General features: G+C 45.2%; 1 protein-coding gene across 3 annotated transcripts in view; it reads right to left on the bottom strand.

Annotated features, from left to right (window-relative positions):
• foxp2 (forkhead box P2) overlaps positions 1-25053 on the bottom strand; it is a 98662-nt gene that overhangs the window by 70279 nt on the left and 3330 nt on the right. For all 3 annotated transcript variants that reach the window (XM_041963711.1, XM_041963712.1, XM_041963713.1), the window contains exons 2-3: positions 19164-19230; positions 18379-18444 (exon numbers count right to left, since the gene is read on the bottom strand). The gene's annotated coding sequence lies outside the window, so the exon portion shown is untranslated. The remainder of the gene's footprint in view (positions 1-18378; positions 18445-19163; positions 19231-25053) is intronic.

Raw genomic sequence — 25053 nt, 5'->3', positions numbered from 1 at the left:
CTACACATCTGTGACAGTTGTGTGCCGCCTCCCTTCAGGTATTTATTCCCTGCGTCTCTTCTTCCTGTGCTTTCTGCCGCCAAGGTCAACGGAGACGAACGGGCCCACCAGCGTCTTGATGTGGTGGCAGCAGAACAGTGGAAGGAGAAAGAGAGAGGAGGGGTGGGGTGGTGGGTGGAGTGTGGGGGGGTAGACACATGTGTAGTGGGTACAGTGGGGAGGGGGGGTGATGATAGCAGCAGCTGGTTGCCAAGCCTGGCAGGAGCGGCAGTGGTGGGGGGAGCAGTGGATCTGTGATGCAATGCAACGCCGTCACGTCATGATGGTGGCAAAGGATGCTTCCCGTCTCCCGGCACCGCAAGCATTTTCACAGTTTACACACACACACACACACACACACACAACCACTAACTATTAATTTTCAATTAAAGCCACTGTGAAGTGCATTGCCTCTGGGGCATTAGACAAAGTCAAGCGCCCATCATGGCGGTTTCCCTCGTCATTTCTGCCACCATCACTTCAGCACCAACAAGCCACCACTGAGCACATGCACCGCCATAAGGTCTGTCAGTCAGTCAGTCAGAAGCAGCCCAGCCTTCAGCCATGTGAATCACTCAATTAACCCTTGGACAACCATTAGCCTTAAACTTGCACGCTGATGACAGAAATGAAAGAGTGTGTGTGTGTGTCAATGAAAACATGCGCGACCTTTTACGTATGCACAAGTGGAACGAGCACAAAGGACAAAGAGGCAAACACGGCGCGGGGAGAGGAAGGCTCGTGTGGCTTTCCTCTCACTGTTGCATTTACTGCAAGTGCCAAGAGCACCAATGATGCTCGTCGTGCGCTGGGAGGTGATCCGTTCGCCTTCCCTCCTCCCTCGTCCGTTCTCACGTTGAAGAGCCAGTCAGACAAAATGAAGTGATTCTGACCGTCTGCTAAAATATGTTCAACTGCCCCGAAAGACTCCCAGATGGTGATAACCGATGTTTCAAAGCAGAGCGAGGAAAAACGCCACACATATGAAACAGGGCCCACACATCAGCGCTGTTCATTAGTTGTCACACAAGCACAATTCATGAGCCACTTAGTCCTGCCTGCAAATAAATAAATAAAAAGCCAAATAAGGCATAATGAGGGGGTAGGGCTCTTTTCAGGCCTGGGCAATGCTGATCACACGATATGTTGCTTATGGCCAGAGAGCAGAGACCATTACGGACCGGTGATTATATAAGTGGTTGGAAGGCAGCACCATTTTAATATACTGTACTTAAGCACCAGGGGTATCCATGGCAACTTGCCTTGTGCCGTGCATTCAAAAAATCCCTAATGAAATGCCTATTAAGTGACTGATAATGACAGTGTCCAAATATATTTGCATATGTATTTCAGTGCAAAAAGATGAGAGCAGTGAGTGGAGGTAGAGAGGGGCCTGATTACTGCAATCACAGTTATAAATGTGGTGATTTGGTTGTGTTTGCTGCTTGAAAAATTGCTATTTTCGGAAATAAACAATCTAAATGAAAAAGACAATTGTAAGGCTTGGTGATTTCATCGACAAAATAACTATTTCGTACACAAGGCATTGCTTTTAATGAGAGATCTGCGAGGAAAAAATAAAGTAGTGGTGGTGGGCGTGAATTGCAGCCCCTTCGCCTTCCTTTGGGAGTCTCCACATGTGACTTCCATTTGCGACTTTGGCTGAGTGCCCAACAGGACATCCCTGAGAGAGTGTTTGCTTGACTCAATATCAACAGCCCGAGTAAGCAGCCTCAGGGTGGGGGGGTGGGGGGTCGGGGGGCCCTCAGGTTCCTATTGAAAATAAACCAGGCTGTACATTCACTGGGCCTAGAAATATCAAGACGCGCTGCAAGGAGCCACGTATAGCGCTCTCTCCTAGGCTTAATGATACCTGCGCCTCCCCTCCAGCTGCTTCTGCCGACGCCGCTGCTGCACACAGACAGCGGGCGGGTGGGAGTTAAAGTATACATTACAGCAGAAAAATAAAAAGAGATCGAAATGACAGAAGTCAGACAGTTCAAGCTGACCGGGCCTCTTGAAACGAAGGAGCTGGTAGACTAGCGACAGACACTCGAGGTTAAATTGGCCCTCCTGCGCCTCCTCTTATTTTCCCACCGCCGCAGCTGCCTCCAATGCCCCCCCACCCAAAAAAAAAAAAGCTTTTCTTCAAAAGCGCATTTGAATTAAACGAGTTGCTGAAATCAAAGGCTCGGCTGAGCCGGGTAAATTTAAACAAGCAAGCGCAGCTCACAGCAGTTTACCTGTTGTACAGCAGATTGGTATTAGATGAAAGAGTCGCGCATGGCAGACAACTTCCCTTTCTTCACAGTAGTAGATACTATCATACAGTAAAGGCGGTTGCAGTTTAAATTACATTCCTTCTCAGAGAAAACTACATGCTACTGAGTTGTTTTTAATGTTCCTGGCCATGTCATCAAGATGAAGGCACAGCTCCAAAAAAAAAAAAAAAAACAATCCGTGCGATACAATAGCCGTTTCACGCATTTAGATTTCCTGTTAGGGATGAATCTGAAACCCATTTATGACAGCGATCCGAAGTGTCTGAGGAGCCCACAGCTCCGGCTCTGCCAGAGATTGTCATTCCCAGAACCGCGGCGACACAGTTGAATGGCAGCAGGACAAGCTCCACTGGCAGTCAAAAGAGCACAACACCTGTATCTGCTGCGCAACAACCGCGATCTCAGATCAAAGGGATCTTGTCAATGCATCTGCAAGTGGCAGTGAAAAACACTCGCACGCGGGATGACAGAAACATTTAACGCTGACCATGAATGAGATAGCGGAGAGAGTCTGGGAATCATCTCCAGAAGCTGGTGAGCGCTCTGTTCATGCGCCGAATCCTCTGATTACCTCGGCCTTCTGACTTACTGCTGACACAGTGGCCGAGACTAAAACACCACTCGACCAGACACCAATAACACCTTAAAACCCCCCTGATCAAATTAATTCAGGAAGACGACATTCCAGCAAAGAATAATAAACTCATTATATGGAAATTTCAAACTCCTCTATTCTCCGCACCGCGGCTAATTCAAACCTAATTTTTACTAGCCACTAATTTGAGGGCGAAGGGCGGGGGATAGGAATTACATCTGGAGGTAATTCATTGTGTGGAACTGAGCCCAGTGGAGGCTACGGTATCCCCCCCCCCCTCTCACCCCCACCACAAAAAAAAAAAGAAAAAAAAAAAAAGAAAACAGAGAGACAGGCGAGACATAGAGAAGGAACTATTTAGGTGAGTGGGACTTCCGGAGCACTGAAACGACACTTTCCACAAAGATGTTTTCATTGTGCTGTCACCAGACGCAGGCTGGAGGTGCTGCAGGCACAGACAGAGAGACAGACAGAGACACCGATAAATAAGAGAGACAGGGAGGAGGCTTTTCAGGAAACGTGGGGCTTCTTATACGGTTGGGCTCCTCCAGACAGCTGCGCTGGTTCGGGATTTAGTAAATAGCCAAAGATGTGGAGTTTAGGGATGGGAGTGGGTGGGTGACTCTACAGTTGGGTGTTGTGCCCGCTCTAAAGGCTCAGAGTTTATGAGGACGTCTCCCTCTCAAGTGACCAGCTACAGCTGGGCCGACTAAGTGGGCTGCCTAATAAATGGCACACTCTTCCAGTGATCTGCAGTTTCAAAGCACTGAGCAAAGGGTGTCCAGCTGTATCAGTTTCACCGTTTGGATGCAAACTTAACACTTATTTGCAGGGAAGTATTTGTGAGGGGGAGAGGACTAAAGACGGACATATTCTAAAGATTTTTCTTGATTGCTCTGAAAGAAGTCACGGCGATCGAGCCGAGCGGGCGAAATCGAAAGTTTGGTTCCCTACAATCAGGCGCAGCGAAGAGTCCCTGCAGGAGGACATTAACATGTGATAGAGAAACTTGCCTCAGTCCCTTCCACAGAACCCCCCCTGCTCTCCACTTCCATCCTCTGCCACCCCTCCAACACTAAATGTGTTTTCCAAATGAAAATAAACGGAGTCCGACCGGTTTGAGGCAGTCATACTCCGGAATATGAGATCAAATAAAGGCTTCTGTGGAGGCTGAAAGGAGAAATGAAATGGCTTCTGAGGGGAGATGTACCGAGTAATAAAATTACTCCTTTATATCTTCCTAAACAGCACATGTTCCCCTGGAGTGGGTGAGGGCTTCACTTCGGTCAAAGACAAGTATGCAAGTGGCAATTTTTCCTTCAGGGAAGATTCCCTGATACACTTCTTGAGACTTGGCGCACTGCAATTTTCTAGAAAACGAGAAACTATTTCAGCAACAAGTTAAGCGGAACTTTGGAAGTTTCACTTTGATGATGTGCCGGTGCACGCCGTCATTGAAAGGTATGTTCCATTAAATTGGAACAGCAAGATGACTCATAAGCCTATTGCTTTTCAATGAGTTCAAACTAGGCTGAAACGTTCGGATGAACAGTCGTATTTTACAATAAAACATACAGTTGACTTGGAACTGACCATGATGTCACTACTTGAAATTGGTTAGCTATTCCAGTTATACAAGCGCCGCTCCATTTGGCATTGGGGCAAATTTACAACAAAAATACGACTCTAACTACTTAAAATCATGCAATTGATTTGTATTCTCAAAAAGCTGGTCACAATAATATTCAGATGGACTTTTTTGCTACGGCAGACGGGCTATATTAGAGAACATTTGCAATTGGAGAGAATACATTATAATTCATTATACAGTAGCTATTAAACCTTCAGTAAAAATGCTTTAGTACAAGGATTGAGCCACTTATCAGACCTACTCACTACCTTTAAAAGCTGTCCATGTTCAGTACTCTGAGTGGCAAAAAAGCAATCGCTGATGACTCTGAAAATAGGACTAGATGTACAATTTATCAAAACAGAAACGGCTGGCAGGGATTTCAGATAATCAGGAGTTGTAACTATTTGTTCAAAATCGCAGGAGAAAGGACGGCGGCAATTTCCAGGAATTAAAAAAAAAGGATTTTTTTTTAAAGTTACCAATAGAGTGGTTTGGGGTTTATAGTGACCAAAAACAGCTTTAAGAAGCGTATTCATCAATATTCCCAGTATGCTGCATGGATCACAACCTTTACTATGCTTTAATGTGTCCTCTTAAAAGGAGGTTAATCAAAGAAAAGGATGCGCCAAATGAAATAAATTACCTGCAGCAGTTTGCCGGCTTCAGCTTGTTTTCTGCAGTCTTGGAATGTAATTAAGCGGTTTACACCAGGTTGATGATGTTTGTGCTGTGACTGTGAATTAATTGCTGGCGTGAGCACAGTTCGGAACTTTATTCGCAGTGACAACCTGCGAGGCTGTTGTTTACAAACATACACAGGCGGGGATCAGACTCGTTAGAGATCTCGTGACGCTAGGCCCCAAAAATAGTGCACAGAGCGTGCATCTGCGCTTAAAGCGCTCGTCGAGCGATCATCATGGGTGACTTTTAATTTACGCAAAAGGCACCCAATTACACTCCGAGGTAGCGTTTTCAACACTTTGCGAACTTGGGAGACATCATTAACTTTCTCTCAGCGTCGCCTTTCGCCCCTGTCGAAGCCTGTCGCCATCTGTTCCAAGAAGACGAATGGTAAAGGGGATGTTTCTGACAGCTTAAAAGTACCCATCAGCTGCCTGCGAGACATCTCCATGCACATCCAGCCCTGAACCTCCCCAAACAAACAGCAGGCTCCACTTCAAATACATAGCAGGACTGTTAGGTAATCTTCTCCTTTGTTCCCTCTCCCTGAGCCTCGGTGACTAACCTCAATCTCTGCCTGTTCCACCTCAAGCTGACAACACAACACTTAATGCTGCCAGGGCAATAGGAGTGCACCGTGATGAATGGCTAGGAATTATCTGGAAATATACACACGCTGTCTTATGTATTCAAAGAAGTTGCGTCTGTTGTGTTATGATGACAGTACCAGCATGGTTCTGAAGCGAGAGGGAAAGAGGAGAGGAGGGCGGCAGCACAAGGGCTCTTTGTTTTTGGGACGGGACAAATCTGAGGTTTCCTTTTGGATATTCAATATCCTGCAAGGTACAAAACAGAGTTACAGTAGTCTAGTGTCTGGGTTTTTTTTTTTTTTGTCAGGTGGGGGGGGGCAGAGGTTTGCTACGTGTGTCTGAATTGTTGCATGCTTCTTAGTCAACTGCTGTGTGGCTTTGCGTGAGTTGCTTCCAACAAAGCCTGGGAAATCAATCAATCTGCGGAGAAATACCTCTTATGCCAGATGTGGCACTTAAAAAAAAAAAAAAAAAAGAGGGGGGGGGGGGGGCTTAAAAAGACTTGCTTGTGTTCAGGACTCTAAGGGTCCAAACAGTGCAAAACCACGCTGAAACGAAATATTCATGACAAATGAATCAAGCTGTCAAAATGCTACCTGCTCCACTTTGAGTTTCGGCTTGTTATTTTAGGTGGCTTCTCGAAGGCAAAGCATGTCAAATCTCTAAGTGTGTAAACGTCTTACTCTGAAATTTATCTCCACTGTTTACTTAATAAGTTGCCAAGGAGAATGAAAGACAAATGTTTCATTAGCAGGTGACTTTTTTTTTCTTTTACAAGTCTTCAGTAGTTCCGCTCCTTGACACATATACACGCACTCCTGCATACACCGAGTGTAATTATAAATGCAATGCTTGGTATAGGGAGCTGAACTTTTCACACCTTTCAAAGCCACAAAATTGGATGGTTTTGTGGTTGTGCAGCTGCCGCTCGGCGCTAATGCAAGGCGGTGTCATATGAAAAATATTCCTCTCCCCAAACCACAGGGCTGGTCATTAATGAAACACAGGCCGCGCAGTGAGGTCATACAGAGTCTAGATTTCAGCAGCCACACTTAAAAACCGCTCAGAGAGAATAGAGAAACATGAACACAAATCAGATTCCAGCTCCAAGGACGGGGAAAATAAATAAATAGAGAAAGGCACTGGCCCCTCTCACATTTTCCCCCAGCGCTCTGCAAACAACCGTCAACTGCAGCTCAGAAACAGCTCACAATGAGAGCAGACTAAACAATCCGGTCCCGGCCAAGGAAAATGCTAAGCAACTCCGCACACAGGATGTCTCACCCTAATTGCCAACTATCAAATCTCACAATGGAATCTATCCATTTGGCAAAATCTTCACAGCAAACTTGGCAACATACCTTTGCTTTTAAAAGCGTCAACTTTTGTGATGAGAAGACAGGATGAATGAATAAAAAAAAAATTGGAGAAACACAGTTGTCAAGAATTTCATTTCGCTCTTGGATTTGCTGGGGGTTTATTGAGCTTACAGGAAAACTAGCAATAATGTGTGCTGAGAGGGTGGGGAAAAAAGAAAACTTTGATGAGATAAAGGTGCTGGGGGTCTTGTAAACGAGTGATTAAAATCCTCAGCATTAAGATAAACAGGCTAAATGGGTCCCCAAAGGCGTGCACACTCAGGAAGGAGAGGGTGCAGGGGCAAGCCCAAGTCAGCACGAGCAACTGACAGGCTGTGCACTGGAGGTGGGCACGGGAGCGTAACTGGAGCCTTGGGACTGGTATAAGAAACAGGGTTACCAGGAGGGACCGGGCCTTAAACAGGAAACTAATGGACAGTCTCCACCATCCACCATGTGGCGTTGTATTTTCCAGCCAGTCAAAGCCATGCTCGCGGAGACCCCACGACTTCAAACAGCCAAAATAGCAGCACATTCATGAAACAGAACAGAACTACTGGGAATTAAAGGAGGCAGGGAGGAGAGGAAATGCACACACACACACACACACACATATATGCACACAAGCACAAAAAAAAAAAGGTAGCAGGCCTCGACAGCAGATGGTAAAATTAACATTTCAACAGTTCCTTCCTTTCATGTAGGTCTCGGCAGAACTTTTTCTTTTTTGAAAAAAAAAAGAAAAAGTAAAAGGAGGGCTTGGGTTTGGTGAGATACAGCGGTGCAGAAAGCATCTGGAAAAGGGGGAAGAGGAATATTGGCTTATTGCTCCTGATGGTCCACCTCTATGAAAAATTAAATAGGTCTGTTTTGCAGGTTTCCCCTCTCTAGAGTGCCCTAAGCTGTGTTATGGAAACATCATCTTGGTAATTTATACACCAAAGAACACCTGGTGATGAAAGAAAGTAAACTATTCCTGCCTTTCTTTCTCCATTTAAAACCCCAACACTCTGGCTTTGTGGGCTCTCCCTTTGATGTTTCTCTTTCCACCTTTTTAATGTCCATCCATTTGGCTTATTTTGCGAGAAGTTGGCATCTATTGTAGTGTTAAGTCGTTCACAAAATGCTTGTCAGATTTCATTTTGAAGTCTTGATATACACTTCAAAAAAGGTGCTGTGGAGATGTTATCGTGGACAGACTGGGAGACTGAGGCATCTCTAATAAAGACCCAAACAATGGACAGCCTCTCTCATTTCCAGCCCTGTCCAATGGAGCGTCTCAGTAGTACCCATTAATTTGGACACAGTTCTGGCTAAATTACATGTGTTCCACCTCTGTGACATTTTAAATGCAATTAAAAGCTGGTTATGGAAGTGTGCGCGGACTTCCCCGTGATGAAGGGAAATCACTGACGTGATTAACATGCAAACGAGCTCATGCTGGCAGACTAGATTGGGGTTTGAAAACCTCAATTACTTTTGTGTGATTATCTATTTACCAGTACACAGATTTCCATTTCTCATCTCCAGCAGAGTTCCCCATGCACGAGTCTCAATTATACGTGGCACACCTTTATTTATGATGCGCGCGGCGCCGAAATACAAGCTGTAGTTATTTTTCACTGTGATATATTGCGTCTTTACGGGCTGCTCATGAGGCAGGGCCACCAGACCAGTGCTTCCTAATGCTGAACCATTTTCTTTGTGAGCACTTAATATGATTTTGATCCCCACCACCCCATACACCCAATCCATCCATCCAATGCCTGTTTAAACTCAGTTTAACCCCCCTGCTCCAAGACTAGACAGCAGGGAGAGTCGTGCACAAAGGGCATGATTTGAATTTTATGCTTTAACACTTTTTATTTATTTCTAAACTACATGGCTGTGTGTGTGTGTGTGTGTGTAGTGGTGGTGGTGGTGGTGGTGGTGGTGGTGGGGGGGTCCTATTATCTAGAGACTAATTGCAGGTGAAGATGCAACTATATCAAGTGGCAGATGAGAGGAAGGTGTGGATTAAAATGAACTGCAGAAACACTCCAGGCCTTATAGTATGTATCATCTTGTTGATGCAATTATTAAAGCAACGCCTGGCAGCACAGGAGTAACACAATTTAATTAATTTAAACGGCTGAGCAGTAACAGGATTACAGTTTTTCTTTTTAGTTAAAATTTACATTAAAATATACATTAAATTTTCCAAGCAGGTGAGACTGAAGATTTAGAATGAAACCCTGCAACTTTTTTTTGGAGGAAAAGAAGCATAAAGCAAAAGAATGAAAATATTCCAAATGACACAAAAAATTAATGAACTACAGCACAGTAACCGTGCCAGTGTGTTCTTGCTTTTCATTCATTTTTATCTGAAGCGTAATGATTTTTTTTTTAAACTGTACAGTGCATGATTTTATTGTTTGTCAGTGTCAGTGTTCCTGCCTGTTCCTCGGTGCCCAGGGACGGGAAGAGAAAGGAAGACACACATATCTGTGGCACAGCCAGGCTCTTCACATTGTGCCCAGCATACATAAAACATGCCCTGTTGCTTCGGCTGGAGCAAAAAGGAAAACAGTGCCATCAAGTGAAATTTCTGAGGATTCCTCAAACACCTCGGCAGATAGATCCATCACCTTATCAAACTCCAGGCGGCACAAGAAGGGAGCCCGCTTTGGGAAACTTCAATTTGCTGCATTTATTCATCCAAAATAAGAGCGACTCATTAAAAAAGGTGTCATTACAATGTAATCTGTACATCTGCATCTTCTCCTAAATAAACACTCTTCAAATCTGGATGGGGATATTAGACACAGGAGCACCTCCCACTCAAGCAGTGAGATGATAAGACAAGAAATGAACATGATGCTTCACTGACTTCATGTTCAGAATCCTGTTTGAGGTACCTCAGGAACAAAGGGAATCATTATTACTATTTGAACTCAGTTGCCAGGACTTGGCTACAACATTGGTATGAGGTTGCTAGAGTAGGTCGAAAAAAAGAAGAAAAAAAAAAAAAGCAGTGGGTGCAGCATATTGAGTGAGTGAAACTGGTGGTGACGGCTAGAATTGTGAGTGAGAGAGAATAAAAGAGAGAGAGAGAGCGAGGGAGAGAGGGGTAGAGCTTAGATAATAGTAGATAATGGACAATTAACTCGGGCTGGTAGTGCCGCTGCAGTGAATAGCAGCTTGTGGTGCAGCAAGTCCCTCGATCACCACTCAGCCATATTCACATTGGGAATACAGGCGATATCAAGCTGCAGGCTACTGGGCCTCAAAGGTGTACACGCTGCATTAGCAATCTCCACAATGCCTTCAAACAATGCTTGATACCAACAAAGTGTCCCGAAGTGCGAACGCAAGCACTCTGCCGATGGGAAGGCAGCGGTGCCATAACCTTGTCCATTGTTTCATGTCCTTTCACCATCAAAATAAACCCAGGAGCCATAAACCCATTAAAAAAAGTGACATACCGCCATTCCTGGCTGCAGACATGGAAATTACCATAATTAAACCTATATAAAAGCTAATTGCATAAGTAAATGAGTGTATGTCACCAGTGTGCATCACACAAACAATGCATGTGTTCATATCAAGGGCCTCAGAAGTGTTTTTAACTGCCCCATCCCCCCGCCCACCCCCCTTCAAGCTCCATCTAAATCTATTGATCTGTGAAACACAGGGACCCAGGGGAGGCAATTCACTTAATATCATACATCTAATGATGAGATGAATAACGATTATACCATTTGGTAATTAAACGTCTTACAAACCATTTAACTGACTGTTCGTCAGGAGGGGTCGCTGGAGGTCGGAACGATTGTTTTTCATTTCTCCGCTTGGCACGAAAGCAGGAGACGCACGCAGGAGGTGGGAGAAAACAGTGCATGGCACAATGGCGAAAACACGCTAATGATTGTTAGCAGCTATGGCACTAATCCCTAATACTGTCAAGACTTTGAAGAGAAACAATTGGGAGGGGGCCAAGGCAACGGAGGAAAGAGGCAGACAAACATCTTTGCTTCCCTGGATTTTTTTCCTTTTTATTTAGAAATCTCATTAGCTCGCTTGTGCAACCTTTCACAATGAGAGATAAGTGAGGGAGAAAAATAAGCCCACGTTTATTGGTGAACTGTAAACACACGTGAAAGAAGAAGAGGAGGGGGGTTTATGTACAGACGCCTTCACTCTTTGCAAGAATGTGTCTGATCCACACAAAGGTGTGTTAAACACGCTCTGAGAGCCCATTTACTGTCAACATCCACAACCCTAATCCCTACTTACAGGCAATAATTACCCAACATTGCCATGTCAGTGTGCTGCTGTATGGACAGGCAAACTCCAAAGGCCTGCTCAGGGGCTTATTTTTTAACTGTAATGTCATGCGTACAGTGAGGGAAGTCAGGTGAAAAAGTTTTTAGAGGTTTTTAGGGGGGTTACGAAACACAACGGCAAACATCCACTCACCACTGGCCTCTCCCTTCCACGCTGTCCTCAGAGGGTTAACAACACCTTTCTTCTGTATCTGCTCCTGGCACATTCACCCTGCATTTACTGACAGTGGGATGTGTGTCACGCTCCTGGCTCCTTATTGAATGATAGCTGGTAAACATTGTCATTCCAAAGGGAGACAGGATTAAAGGCTGCTTCGCCCATTGAGGGGAACAGTGCGCGGAAAGAGAGCCAGAACAATAGCCAAATGGAGGACGGTATCACAAGGGTCCAATGTCTGCCGTGATGAATATGTGGGAGATTATAACCCATTCCATCATTTCCATAATGTAAAACTCTCTTTCTTCTTCGCCCGCCGACTATTCACTAAATAAATGAGAAAACTATCACTCGCGCAGAAATATTCGACAAAAGGCGGAAGGGAGGTTTTGAATGACCCCCGTGCCTTTGACAATACAGCCGCTGTCCGGACACATTGGGAAGCAGCAGAGTGAGTGAGACCTGGTGGGGTATTTATCAGCGGGCACAATGCAAATGTATTACCATGTCACGTATACCACTTTACGGCGCAGAATGGAAGCAAGGCCAACACAAGGGAGTTTTATATAATACCAGGTGGAGATGTGAATGTGGCGTGGCTCTGCTGCCTCGCTCGCGCTCCAAACTGAGGGATCATTCAGTGGACGCTGGTTTAAAAACCCTGCGGCCACAAAGAGTCGGCCCTCGCATTTAACCAATATGCTAAGTGGCCTCGCTAATAAGTCTTTCCAACAAAAAAAAAAAGAAGAAAAAATCATTTGAATTGGGCCGACCTGACGACGGCTTGAAAGAAGTTCTGAAGGGGAAAGTCGAATTGCAGAGTTCAGAGTAAAGAGAGCGTGAATAAAAGAAGCTGAAATGATCAGGACTACCTTTGGCTGTGGGTGAGTTAATAACTTTTCTTTAAAAGACTTTTTGAACATCTGTGAAAGCTATCTGGTTAAGTATGGCTTCCGGGGGGGGGAATGCAGCCAGCAAAAAACAAATGTCCTTTGTGTTGTAAAGTCAAACTATATGCTGACTGTATACTGACAATGTAAGCGGCCACTTGACTGCAGGCCCGTGAATCCAACTGTTTTTTCAAGAGAGCTCCTCAAAAAACATTAAACTGGTGAAATTCCTGAGCCATAGAAAATACCCCCCCTCTCCGCTCGCACCTCAACATCGCTGACACCTTTGCAACTTGATGTATGTGTGTCTGTTTGTGTGTGCGAGGTTACAGGCTTGTGTGTGTGTGTGTGTGTGTGTGTGTGTGTGCGCGAGTGCCATCTGCCCAATCACTGCAATCTATTCCAGAGATTTCTCCCATGGTAACCTAGTTTATTTACTTTATCTACAATATAATGCTTCAGTGAACATTAGCAACTTTGAGACACAAGTTTCAATCAGTCGCGTAGCGGCGGTGGGTGCATGCTCGCGCGTGTGCTCAGCCAGGTGCAGAGAAGAGATGAGCACCGGCGGCGAAGAGATGGAGCGGCTTTAAACCTCAGGGCTGACAAAGAGGTCCCAAAATAATACAAAATAAAAAACGGACAGCGGGAGAAGAGGGAGAAGGGAAACAAGGGGATGGCGGGAAAAGAGAAGCAGGGAAGAAAGGCCAGAGAAAATAAACTGCGCAGGACTGAGGGGTGAAGAACGGCGAGGAAAGGCAGCGGTGGATTTAAAAAATAAAAGTGGGAGGCGGAATAAAAAGGGATATTGTGCAGGGTAAGCGCGAGAAAGACAGACAAAGGGAATGATAGAAATGGACAAAAACAAAGTGAAAGAGAAGGCATGCCAGGGAGACAGAGAAAAGGGAGGGATACGGTGTTCTCCCTGGATAGTGTGCAGCAGGTCTTGTCCAATAAACACAGGTGAGCAGCTCGACAGGCCAGGACCACCGAGCTGACTGACAGCTGAGAGCTCTCACTGACCGCCAGCTTTATGTTACATGACATGAGGAGTGCAACTCAACTGGCAAAGAGAAACTGCCTGCACCTCTCAGAGTGTGGGAGGGGGATGGCGAGAGCACGCGCACACACACACTCACTTGTGTGCACACGCGGCTGTTTAGAGCGGCATCAACGCACCGTGCTTCCTGCAAACGGAAAAAAACATCCACTCTGGCACACACACACACAGACAGGAGGCGAGCCATGCCATTTCCCTTCACAGGTGAGCAGAAGAAGGAAACACCCTGGTGCATCGGTTACTTAGTGGGAGAAAGTGAGGAGTCGTAGGGTGGGTTTGGAGGGAGGCGGGAGGGGGGCGGCAGAATGTATGCTGTGTGCCGACTGAATCTTTTCCACATGACGGGCCTCGGGCTGTTTTTGTCAACTGCACTCTTGAGCAGCAAGGAGTCAGGTAGTGTGACCACATGATTGCCCAAGAGGCACTGTGGTGAGAGAGGGAGAAATGGGGAGAGAGAGGGAGTGAAAGGGAGGAGAGAGGGTGAAGGATCGAGGGGCCGGGGACAGGACCGATGCAGCACGCATGATGAGGTGTAATCACAAACCCCATTCAGAGTGCAGTGGAGTTTGTCAACATACACACATTCACATTCCACTGTCTGTCAGCTCTATGACCCAAATCGAGCATGCTGTGTGAATGTGTGTGTGTGTGTGTGTTCTTTCAACACACACGCACTCACACGGATGCTTTCTGCCCATTTCGCCTGCAACCAGGTAGTAACGGTTGCACTGTCTGGGCTTGTGGCTTGTGGTGGGGAAGTCAGATTCCAAGCTCTTGTAGGATTTCACTGCCGCCTGTATCCCTTTTCAACCCCCGATCAAGTGATCATTATGAACAAAGGACTTGGCTTGTTGCCTCTGGAGTAAAAGCTTTTTCAGTGGCTGTGACCGTGTGGTTTGATTTGAAACTTTTACTCCGAAAAAAAAAGAGAGAGAGAGTGAAAGAGTGAGCGAGGCACTCATCTCCTGCAGGAATCTTAAGAATGTTGCATCAAAGACGATAAAAATGTCATTTTCTTGATAGAAATATTTAACGAAAATGTGCAGTTTGGTAATTAAAACTTGATATGCAAAGGACTATATTCTCCTTCCATTTGAATACGCATGAAGCTAAATCTCATTACGTACATGACACACGAACAGACAAACAATCTCATTTACATCTATACACACCTTTGTGTCTGTTTAGTTACACAGTGTAAGCACGGGAAGCCAAAATCCCAAATTGTCTCCATTTCTTCTGAGGTTGATATAAAAATGTGTTTCCTAGAAACCAATTTCTGTGAATAGCATGCACTATGTGACAATATTAACATATTGTTTGCATTTTGGAAATGGCTCAAATACGAAGAATTCAACACTGATTTGTCAGAGACTTCTATACACTTTAACTCCCTGACATAAACAGAGATCATCAGAGGGTTAAAATAGTGTAGATCCAGTTTATGTCATAATGACAATATCCTTATAAAACACTGGACTGTGAAGGGCTAACATAAACTGAGAGCTGTGTGTGCAGGCTGAAAAATGAGGCCGCGTGACAGTTTGGTGATAACACACGAGTTCAATCTGTCAAGACAATCAGCGCTGAGGCCTCGGGAGAAGAATACACGACTGTGTGCGACCGATTCATTGGACACGATCACCTGTGAGCGAAGCCACTCATAATTCTTCCCACCTGAAATAAGGAGTTCAAACTCGTGTCAGGCCGCTCTGATGTCATGCCTGCCTCAGGTTGGGTTTCACAATAATCTCGGGCTCTTGGAGAGATGCCATTGAGACCGGCTTCCGCACCCAAGGTTTCTCCAATTAAATTGTGGGGAAAGAATAACACGTGAAACACTAGACCCCGGCTCGTTTATAGAAAATAAGGTGGCGCACGCAGTATTTGCAATCACTCATTTCTAAAGTATCAGTCATCTCCACTACGAGCTGCACAGAACTACTGGAGGGGCCCCAAAGTATACGGAGGACACCTTTGCTGAGAGATTTACCCTTTTTTCTGCATAATAATTTAAAAAAGCACACATTCTTCTGCAAAGCAGCATGAAGATTTGGCATTTTAAACAACAACTGGATGTAAGAAAGAAGAGGGGGGGGCAGCACAGGCAGCCACAAGGATCAATAGACTCATTGAGCCTCTTTATCTTCTCCTTAAGGGCTGATGGCAATACTCATTCTGAGCCTCCTCTCCTCCCTGCTTTCTCACTCCATTCTCATGGTAACTGTGCACTCTGGACAAACACTCTCCATTGCAATCTCTTTTCTCCACTCCTCACCCCTTCATCTCCACATCCTCTCATTTTTTTTTTCCCATTCTGTCCCTCAGTCGGTCCTCTTTCACCTCAGACCTGTGCGAGGTAAATACCCGACACTTGCTCAGAAAAGACGCCTGAAATGGTCACGTGGAGTCGGAGATCTGGACTGATTTCGGCCTTGTTATGTGTGTGTGAAGTGTGTGATGGGTTTCATATGGAGGGTTCTCACCAGCAAAGGACCAAAGAAAAAAAAAATCTGGGGATATACATATCAGGTGTGAAAAATACTTCCTCTGCGGATATAAGGTAAGCACAGTTCCGGAGTCTATTTAAAAAACAGGACGGCTCCTAATCCGAGGGCAAGACGTCATTGGTCCATTCACTTTTGCTCCAATTTGCTCACAGCATGACACTATCAGACCCCAAACCAAACCTCATTAAATCAAAATATGGAAACTTGGGGAACTTCCAAAACTTCCAACTTCTCTCCCTCCCCCGTGCCTAAGTGTGAAGACAAAACAGCGGACCATAGAGAGAAGGGTGCACGAGGAGCGCCAGCAGATCCTTGGGACCGAGAGCGAAAGGAAGGAAGAGGGTGAGAGACGGGAAAGTAAACCTTTGATGAGTAAGACTTTTTTTGTTAAGCGAGGGGGCTTAACTTTAAAATATTCTGGGTGGCAGTGAATGGGGGATTGACCAATGGCCCTGATCTCAGCCACACACTGGGGCACTGGGGTTAATGGTGGATAAAGATTAGGGAAAAAAAAAAAATGGGGGGTTTGCTTTGCCTGATCTCCATCCACCCCCACACTCCACCCTGCAGTTTTCACCTTCTCCACCAATCCCAAATCAGTTAGACAATGGAGGCTGCCAATGGGGAATGATCCAAGTCCCTTTGATTTCTGCTTCTACCCCCTCGTCTGCTCTGAGTGCCCAGGGTAAAGACCCGTGGAGGTTCCCCCTGTTTGCCCACTCACAGGGACGACAGTTAGCAGGCTCAGAGAAACCATTTGAGGATTGGAAATGGAATGACAAGAGGTCTCTGATCTATGACAAGAAATCAATTTCAGACTGGAAATGTGAGCAGAGGGCTGTTCAGTCTGAACTGCAGCTTCTTTAAAGCAGCCAAAGATATATTTAATTGCTGTAGATTTTTATATATGTCTACACTGGAAGTGCTTGCAGTGTTGGGGCAATTACACTTTTTTTTTTTTTTTTTTTGCAATGATTAGAAGGACTTTTTTAGGCCAGCAGATATGCGGTAAGAGTTCATCTTTGAAGATTTAACTGAATACTAGGCAAATTAAGAACTAATATTTAAATCTCTTTTAGGTGGGAAAGGAAATCTGGACTCACTCGGGAAAGGTGGGACTCTTGGGAAGGTGAACCTGGCCCTGCAGCCAAGCCACCCTACTTTACTCCTGCCCGTTCGCTTTAATCACATCGATACCTCAAAGGTGCTTCTTCTCAGTGGTGTAAGATAAACAGATGTTCTGCATTAGATTCGGGGTGGAGTACCTAAATAAACCTTCAGCCTGGATTCAGAGAAAACAAACAGCAATTTCCAGCGTCAAAGCAAAAATCGCCTACATATATAAAGTTTTGATACCTTTCACTGCTCTCGACCGTTTCAGAAGACATATTGAAATGATTCATATCATGATGAGTGACAGCACAGGGAGCATACCTGCAGCAATCCCATCTAAACTCTGACGCACACACACGACTCGTTTGACCCAAAACTTGACCCTTCGCTGGCATGTTTACAAAACTAAAAGTGGTGTTTCCTTGCACCGCCGCTACCTGAAAGTGTTCGGGAGCGAGAGCGTGTGCATGTGGCAATGACGCACGAGTACATATGAGATGAGATCTAATCAATACAGCGGCCACGTTGCAGATGTAATTGGCGACTCCCATTACGCGATCTGAGATTCCTCATGCTGGATTGTGGACTGACCTGGTGACAAACACCATGTTGTATCATTGGCCTAGAAAAGCAGCTTTGATGGTGTCCAAGATTTGCAGAACGACAAAGATGAAGGCTCAGTCAAACAGCTGCATTTATTTGATATTAACTTATCACCTACATCGCTAATAAGCGGTCAGCTAAAACAACATTATGCTTGAGAAATGCGTAAAAATATCTGCAATCAGAGACTCCTGGAAGCGCACATGAATCTCCCATATCCCAACAGCTTTTAAATGACGGCGTTTTACCTGTAATGGCTCTAAATGATGTGAGAAGTTAGGTCCTTAACACAGCTTTTAATACTTGAATTATAAAACTGGGTTTAAAAAAAAAAACCCATGTGAAAAATATGTACTAATAGGTTTACTTTTCTCGTACCTGGCTCTGCTGTTCTGTCATTTCAACACCCAGGATTGTGCTCCTCTGAAGCCAAACCCCACCAGCAATTATGACTGATGTGGCTCATTACAATAGACGCACTAATCTGGGGGAAAAAAAACAACACCAGGCATGCAAGGACAACAAAAACTGCTTTCACTTACCACTTTGGACTATACAGTGTCTGTCGTCTGCCTTTTTCTACGGGCGCAGAGTGCGCATATTTCATCCTAAAAGGAAAAATGGGGAAAATAGATGTTTGGAGTGAAAATATGAGGAGTGCAATGAACAAAGCTGCATTCTGTGGTTTCTGTGCAGCCAGCATAGAGCAATACATAGCAGGTACAGTGACATCAGGTCAAAGCTAAAATAACACCAGTCACGTCTGTCTGTTATGTTCGGCTACAAATCTCAATTAAGACATCAACAAAATAAATAATAAAAAAAAACTGATATCCAAGCTTGCCCACATTTGTCCACCATAATGCATATCATAACTTCTAAGTTAGAGTAGATTGAAAATCCTTGGGGTGTGAAAACCAAACAGGCACAACTGAGAGGTTGCCCAGTGGAGGGGGAATTCTATCAAGGTGGACAAGATGAAGATTTGTTAGACATGAGCGGGGGCAATGGGGGCCCCTTGACCTCCACGAGCCACTACAATCACCCAAACACAGTGGGGCTAACAATACTGCAACCACCACCACCCAAAGACACAGTTGGTGTCTTTATATATATATAAAAAAAAACTAAATGAGTTTCTCATGTTTTATTCAAACAAAAGAAATAAGTTTCAGTTGGAAAGATGAATGATCTTGAGAATCCACTGTAGGTTACTGTTCATTTTAACACTGATCCTTGAAAAGACACTGCTAATGCGACTCTAATCTCTCCCAAGGTTAAGGATTCTTTGACAGATGGACATGGAGGGCCCGTTTCAAATACTTACCCTTAGGGAGAGAACTTGCTGTTGTTGTCCGTCACAGGAGTGGAAGGAACCCAGCGATGTCAGCTATCTGAGGTGACACAAAACAGCGAGTATACCATTAGTCCACATTTACTCGCGAAATGCTTTTCTCTCTTTTACGTTTCTGAGGCACATTCAGTGCCGGCGCGGACATGTGTGGGCTAGATTGCGTCTTGCATAACGATTGTCTGTATGGTAGGTGAAAGCAATAAACTTTGGAACAACAAAGTGCACCTGGATTTTGAAGCATGGGAACATGTGTGTGTGCATGTGTGTGAGGGTGCATGCACAAACAGGCACGGTACAGTACATTACGAGCTATAGCCTCTACACCCCCGCCCGATCAACCACACACACACGTCCACACAAAACATTTGTTTTTATTACATTACATAGACTGACATACATTTCATGCATGCAAATATAACCATAACCACTGCTTGCCTAACCCTCAATTTAACCCAAGTCTTCACCTTAACGTTTAATGATTTACGGTGATGTACCAGAATTTTGGCCCTCACAAAGTTGTCAGACTCCACACCATGAGTGGAACCCCGCAAACAGAGGAAAAACAAGCGCACACACACTCCTCTCAAGTGAAAAGGTGCAGTGCCTGGAAGGCTCGAACTCTCAACAGCAAGTAAATCACACTGTTAACCTGACACCATTGATTTCTCATGTAGGTCCATTCAGCTGTCTGAGTACACATGTTATGGCATCCGTATAATTTAGGGACCATTAGTATTGATGATTTTTTTTTTTCGTGCTAATCAAGGAACTGCTGCAAGAGTGAACAACACCACCGTGACTGCAGCTACAGATCGCTCTGGAGATTTTTACTGCACATACATCACATTTAGAGCATTCGGGGAAACTATTTAACTCCTCATTGAAGAGCGTCGTGGAGGCAAATTTCTGCTGCTGGGGGCACAAGGGGCACAAAATGGCCTGGATGTTCCTCTCTGAGATTTTTTTTTTCCCTCTCTCTCTCTCTCTCTGTTCCCTTTTTATTCTCCCAGAATTCCAATGACCCCTACAGGCAACCAACGACTGCTGAATCCTAAGGAATGTGCTCTCTGAACTGTACAAAAAGCCCTCAGCTCAAAGAGCACAGCTGAAAACAAAACATGCCAACTGCTATAATTTTTCACTGTTTTGAGTTTGTGGAAAATGTTGCACAGATTGCCGTGCAACATTTCCTCAGAACGGGGTGAGAGGGTTTGAGGTGGGAGGGGGGCACACACCAAACAATGCAGTGCTTTGCTGGGAAAACAGACATGAAAAGGCTCATTTTAGTTTAGAATCAAAAAAGGCATTATAAAATCATATGATTAAATGGAATTGTGCGCGTACATACGGAACATGTGAGAAGTATAGTTCTGTGTTTATGAAGTAACAAGAGCAACAAGGCTGTAATGAGATTTTGCAAAAAGCCTCGCTGCACGGGACAAGCAAAACTGTCAACCTCACTGTGAATTAAAAAAGAGCTTTCAATATAATTTAGATATAAAACATTATTTCAAGTTAATGCTCCTTTACTTCAAATTATTTGCTGCTGAGTATACCTCTGGGCTGTGCAGATGTCATATTTTATTCACTGGAAAAGCATTAGGAATGCTATTAGTCTGTATGACCTCCAATTCGTGGGGATTTACAAATACCACACATATCTTTATGCCAAATATAAAACCACTGGTAAATTCTATCAACTTATAAATATGGCAAATGCATTCAAGTATTCATGAAGGCCTAATAATGCTATAGGCTGATATTTACATAAAGCGCTCGTGCAGTAAGTCAAGATAAACTATTTAAGACCCGGACCACAAATACCTCCACACTGCAGAAAAAGGAGGGTCCTGCGATGAAAGAGGACATTATGCTAACAAGTCAGATTACTGTACACAATAACTTTATCTTAAAAGTAAATACCATCCTTGGTGTCGGAAAAGAGGGGGCGGGCATTATGGAAAGTCACTGGCAATATTTCTGTGCGGACCAAATGTTCCTTATCAGTGTTAGTCGAGCAATTCAGGCCCGCCCGAAGAAAGATGAGTCTTCAAACTCATTCTATTCATGGTCAGACGTGTAATTACCCTCAGCTCACAGTCTAGACGTAACCGCTTTCACAGTATTTAAGACCCCCTATGCAACGCGCGGACGCCAGCTCCTAGCACCAAGCCCTGCACGTTAAATCTGTGGGCAGATAAATTAGCGAAGAATGCAATAAAATAGACACAATGAGGGGAACTTTATCCTCCCCGCTGCTAAATGAGATTTCTTTGAAATGCAGATCAGTGGCTCTAGATTAGTGAATTTTAGCTGCTGTCAACATCATAACAAAATACAAATGCGATTGTTCGCCGGTGCCTTATCTCCTTGCTTCCATCTGTTGGCTGGTTATTTACTCCCCCCTGATTTACTATGCAGATCTAAATAAGTCGCATCAAAAGGAGGGCTTACTGCACAATGCCTTCTTAAGCTTCTACATCAAGGTATTTGAAAAACCGGTAGTCACATGAAAAGGCTGCCCATCAAAGGCACATCTCTAATGAACTCTCCCATATCAGAGGGGGCTTGTGGGGCCTGGCTTTAATGCCGTCTGTATGGAGAGAGAGGAGCAGAAGAACGACAAATCAGACCCACCAAGCCACGGCAGAGAGAGGGGAGGAGGAGGAAGGGGGAGAAAAGAAAGGAGAGGGAGGAGGAGGAGGAGGAGGAAGGCCTCAGTTATCAGATGAGATTAGCTCAGCACAGCACAGGGACTAGTCCTAGGGTCTTTCCATCTATCCATCTAACTCTTAGGTCTCGGCTGAAGAAGGCACTCATGAAAAGACGACAATAGCACTAGATTAGAACAAGTTACGACGGATTAGACTGGATTCAGGTGGGTCAGACTGGACGAGTGGAAAAATTCAACATGCAATTTCAACTTTAAGCAGCCACCTTCAAAAGTTATTCTAAACGCAGTGCCCTCAAGGCTTTTTGTACAAATCAAAGAGTATTAATAAATATCTGTCAAAAAATGACAAACCAATCCAGTTCTCAGAGGGAGATTCTTGGACTGTCAAGAATAGCAGCATACTCTGGTGCCCCCAGGCCCCCCCTCGCTCTCCCCAGGTCTGCAAACAGCTTTGGTAATCTCGAACAGAGCTTTTGCATTACGCTCCTGCAATAACCTTTAATTTCATGGTGTATTTGTTGCATTCAGCGCACAGGCCGGATTACAACCGACAATCTTCAGACTTATACGGGGAAAATAAACTGCATGGAGAGATCATGATCTGTACCCCCCAACCCGCGACGCCACCCCCACCCACCGCCATCGTCACCGCCACCATCCTGCTTTGTAGCAGCCTGTCTGGATGAAGGGGAGACCCCCACCAACAAGCATGCAGTTTACCAGTGAACAATTAGCCTCGGAGCAAGAGCAGGCCCGGCACTGGCACATGTGGTTAAGAGGCGAGCGCTGCGGGAGAGCGCCAGATGATGAAGGGATGAGGATGGGAGGAGGAGGAGGGGGGGAGGCGTGTTGCGTGTGCCAGACACGCTTGTGCCAGTTTTTGGCTACTGGGCATGTCCTTCGTCATTCACTTACAGCTACTCTTTACGGAGGAGATAAAGGCAGATAATGGGAGGGGGAGTTACCCTCCTCTTCCTCACTTCCAAGGCAACTTTGATCCAAATTTTAGGAACCCATCCAGATTGAGCTGTACTGTGAAGGCATCCGACGGCTGAGTCGCTTCGCTGCGGAAACCCAACTCCTCGTCCCTCCCCTCACCCCGCCTCGAGCATCTCTCGGCTGTGCAGCATGCCAACTGGGCCCGGTGCCAGTCGCATTTGCAACCATGAGGGACCCTTGTCTTTTTGCCTTGCCTAATGAAATGACAAAACAACAGATTTGCATATGCAGAAACAGGTGTTGTAACAGGTTTGACTCCTCTTGACCCAGGCCGTGTTAAAGAGAGAAAATGCAGAGGGGGGGAAAAAAGAAACAAGCAGGAGAGGGAGAGAAAGAGAGAGAGAGAGAGAGAAAAAAAAGTTTATGACCAACAGCTGCCTGGAGGTATTTAGGCTCTAATGGGCACTCGAGTTTGCACCATCTGCCCTGCTGCTCGCCAGAAGTGACAATCTAAATTAAAAACCACTCATCAAATATCATAAAAATAAACCATTGTTTTTCTGCCTCCATATGCTGTGGCCATTTTATTTCGTTCTCAGAGAGTAGCATCGGAGCTGTGATCCAGGGAAAATCCAGAGAGCCGCACGGTAGCCTGTAATTACCCTCCCGCCGATCCGCTGTCTTCAGACCAGAGGCCTGCGTCATCCCACACATTATCCAAGTCCATCCTCTCCACATTACAGAGGAGAAAGCCTGACTGAGCCAGTGTGGTGAAAACATGGTCATTGTTTAGAGAAGGATTAAGGGTTGCCTTCCAAGAGCACAAGCTGGGTGTTCAGATGAAAGGGGATAAAACCGCCGCACTGTGCTTGATAACTGCTATCACGTTTTCTGCAAATTTGTGCTCGCCATGCTCGAAAGAAAAACTGTGGCGGAGAGTGTGTGTTCCTGTGAGACAACCCGAACTGAAAAGTGATGCGTTTCTGAAAATGTCAAACGTCTCCCCTCCACATTTTGACCAAATTATGTCCTGACCCGAAGGGCTCGACTGGAAACATTCCTTTTGTCCTTTACTGAAAGACGCGGCTACTGTACAACACCCCTGCCCGGCAAACCCACTCAACGCCACCGCCCAACCCCCCACTTCTATTTTCCCTCCTGTTTTTATTTAGAGGGTGAGACAGAAGGAACAAACCTGAGACAGTCGTGACCCTGCGCGAGTGTTGTAACTTGGTCTAGAGCTACGCCGGCAGAAGGCAGCACCATATGCCCTCAGCCCCGAGCTGGATGCTCTTTCTGCAGCCTAATGTGCCTGTCAAAAACTGTTACTGTCATGATTCCCCCCCTCCATGTTTTTTTTCCCCCTCTCACAACATGTTTGAAATAAACATTTTTCTCCCTCTTGCTCTCTGTGTCTCTCTGGGTAAAGGTCCTTGAAGATGCGAGGCAGAATGGAGGCAGTAACCGCTCTGTTTGTGTTTCTGACCAGGATACGACTCATGAACATGTAACAATATGCGCTCAATTAAAACCTCATTATTTTTGCTTGTCAACTGACCAAAAGCAACTTTCTTTTAACCGTTTGTCATATTACTTGCATATACAGGGCATATCTGTCACGCCACTGACAATCACATGATGCTGTCATTACTAAAGAATGCCTTGATAAAAGGAACCTTAAAACAATGGCTGAGCTAGCTACCACTGTTAGCCTCGCCACTGTCTCACGTGAGGCTCGACTGTTCACGGCTGACGGCTCAATGCGGCCTGAGCGGTGGTGACCTTGCCTTTTACCACGAGTGACCCTCTATCTAGAATTCAGGGCAAGACCCCAAAACCCGACACATTTTTTCACACCAGGACACTGTCCATCTGACCGTGACTTGAATAAAAGCCGCCGTGCCTTCACACCACACTGGCCAGCGAGTAAACATGCAATTGTTAACTCAACACGGAAGGAAAGAGGGGGGGGAGAAAAAACAAAAAACCAGCGAGGTCTGCGGCTGCTGTCGGTGTACCGTGATTCAAATGAGTGCATAGTTTATTGGATAAACAGACTGACAGGTCAGCTCGTGTTACAGGCCGAGCTCAACGGGAGACTGTTAACTACAAGGTCAAGGCTACGGTGCCGAGAGGTGAACTCCAAACTTTATGAAAAGGCATAAATTATTTTACACCCCCTTAAAGAAACACCGTGTACACAAACCAAATGTTTGTTTCAGAATCTGACCCACTGTGTGGTTGCACACA

Source organism: Chelmon rostratus, chromosome 22 (assembly GCF_017976325.1).
Source record: "Chelmon rostratus isolate fCheRos1 chromosome 22, fCheRos1.pri, whole genome shotgun sequence".
Classification (NCBI taxonomy): Eukaryota; Metazoa; Chordata; class Actinopteri; order Chaetodontiformes; family Chaetodontidae; genus Chelmon; species Chelmon rostratus.
Note: the sequence above shows the minus strand (reverse complement) of the source record. Positions and strands in the feature narration are given on the sequence as shown.